Source organism: Clupea harengus, chromosome 20, assembly GCF_900700415.2.
Source record: "Clupea harengus chromosome 20, Ch_v2.0.2, whole genome shotgun sequence".
In the NCBI taxonomy this organism is placed as follows: domain Eukaryota; kingdom Metazoa; phylum Chordata; class Actinopteri; order Clupeiformes; family Clupeidae; genus Clupea; species Clupea harengus.
This window is the reverse complement of record NC_045171.1, coordinates 22,204,071-22,206,320: the sequence shown is the minus strand read 5'-3', so window position 1 is coordinate 22,206,320 and position 2,250 is coordinate 22,204,071. Positions and strand designations below refer to the sequence as shown.

Genomic DNA, 2,250 nt, shown 5'->3' with positions numbered 1-2,250 from the left:
TTACGTCGATGTTTGGCATCAGAAAACATTATGTGTGTAGGGTGGCTTTTACGTTAGCATTGCTCATGTTAACTAGATAGCCATAAGAACATCTGACAGCTTAACTTAGCTAATATTAGCTAACTCTGTATTTTGAGGTTTTGTCGAGAAACAACCCATATTAAAGCAAATTAAGATGTAGCTGGGGAAACTCAAAATTACATTCTATAGGGCTACATAGGTGGTCAATACTGTTCAATGTGGATGCTGTCTAAGGACGATAACTGTTTGCCACATCCAGCTTAGACTGTCAGTAACACTAGCCTAAGCTAAATCGTTAGCAAACGGCTCTATGAATTTGAACAATGGAAACAGCAGATGCCTAGCGTTAGCTGCTAATGGTAGCTGTTTGTTTTTAGCAATAGTGAGCTTGATGAACTGGTCTGGCAGGCAACTGCCTAGCGTCAGTTAAGAAATTATTGTACTATTTAAGACAAGTCTTTTTGAAATTAAGTTCTTAATCCGATACGTTGTTATTTTTAAATCAGGGACATATTACCAAACATTAGCATGCAGCTAGCGAAGTTAATTCCCAGCAAATAGCCCATTGATTAATGTCATCAATAAAAGTCCAGGCAGAGGCTTTGTGCTGTGGTGCATGACATAGACTCGCAGTTTTGGGTTGCTCTATGATGTTTAAAAAAATGTTTTAATCCAACGTAACGGTTCATATGCAAACATCAGATTGTGTGTTCTCAATATCTTGTTATTGATTTGTAGTGATAACAACATCCACGCAAGTCAGCTAGCAAATCAGTTGTAGATACGCATGTAACAATTGATTAAAAGCTAGATGGCGTGGCATATGCAATTGTGTAAGTTATGTTCTTGCACTTGGCTTGGAGGGGCGTTTGAAAGCATTCGCGCTGCGTTCCTTTCTTGTGACAACAGATTATGAATGCGGAGGAGCGCAGCGAGGATTTATGTGTGCGCGTGTGATGGCAGTAGGCTCGCAGTCATATGAGAGTGATTTCAGCGGCACCGCGAACTGGGAACTTAAAACACGCTCGAGGTGAGTGACGGCTGACATTAGCCCGATGGGGGGTGGGGGGACCGACCGCGTGGACTTCGGTGTGGTCACTGGGAGGGGATTTGACAAGGGTCATCTCTGCCAGTTTGGCCAGATGAGCTGAGCTGTGGAACAAATAACAGTAGGTTCCTCGTGCCAATGAAACAGTGTCAGTAGTAGACTAGTGCTCTGGGGTTCCTAGTGTCAGTAGTAGAGCTCTGGTGTTCCTAGTGTCAGTACTAGACTGTGTGTGTGTGTGTGTGTGTGTGTCATGAGTCCTAGAGTATTCTAGTAGTATCTGTGGTTGTTTCTGCTTCCCTGTGTAAGTTAAGCTGCTCCTCTAAAAGTGTGTGTGTGTGTGAGGAAGTGAGCAAAATGCAGCTCCACCCAACACAGCGTCCGAGTCGCCCAACGGCACTGAGTGATGTCACACAGAACAATAAGAGTCATCTGAGAGGAGGACACACACACACACACACACGTTTCTGGCTCAGTCACAGTCATGTTGCTGGAATTTCCTGTTTTGATTTGTTTTTATATCCTCCTTCCTGGAGAGTCAGTGTGTGTGTGTGTGTGTGTGTGTGTTGAAAGCCATTAATGTGTTGCTCTGATGCCGTATTGGTGTTGTTAGAATGGGCACAATATTGCAAAGGCGGTAAATGTCAGTATATTAGTTGTGTTTGCATGAAGCGATAGCTAGTTATCTAGTTGATGGTACAGGCGCACCTATTTATCTTTCGTAAAATGAATGGAGGAAAAGGTAGAAACTAGGGACAGGTTTTTGAATAGAGAGAATAGTCATTTAATCATAACAAATGTGGCGTTTTTTAGTTTTTGTCTACATTTGTTGTTTTTGTTTATAACGTCGCCTGCTAGTTAGTAGTCGAATGGGTCCCAGTGATAATGGACTAGTAACCCTAGTAACCCCATCTCTAGTAACCCTAGTAACCCCATCTCTAGTAACCATAGTAACCCCATCTCTAGTAACCATAGTAACCCCATCTCTAGTAACCCTAGTAACCCCATCTCTAGTAACCCCATCTCTAGTAACCCTAGTAACCCCATCTCTAGTAACCCTAGTAACCCCATCTCTAGTAACCCCATCTCTAGTAACCCTAGTAACCCCATCTCTAGTAACCCTAGTAACCCCATCTCTATTAATCCTAGTAACCCCATCTCTAGTAACCATAGTAACCCCATCT

The 2,250-nt window shown here is 42.8% G+C and overlaps 2 protein-coding genes across 3 annotated transcripts in view; one reads left to right on the top strand and one right to left on the bottom strand.

Annotated features, from left to right (window-relative positions):
• The window catches only part of LOC105901342 (aryl hydrocarbon receptor nuclear translocator-like protein 1), a 48,426-nt gene that overhangs the window by 18,676 nt on the left and 27,500 nt on the right, over positions 1 to 2,250 (bottom strand).
• LOC116217951 (BTB/POZ domain-containing protein 10) overlaps positions 26 to 2,250 on the top strand; it is a 7,308-nt gene continuing 5,083 nt past the window's right edge. Inside the window, exon 1 of one of the 2 annotated variants that reach the window (XM_031557914.2) lies at positions 26 to 1,051. The gene's annotated coding sequence lies outside the window, so the exon portion shown is untranslated. The remainder of the gene's footprint in view (positions 1,052 to 2,250) is intronic. The other variant, XM_031557913.2, reaches the window with a different exon arrangement.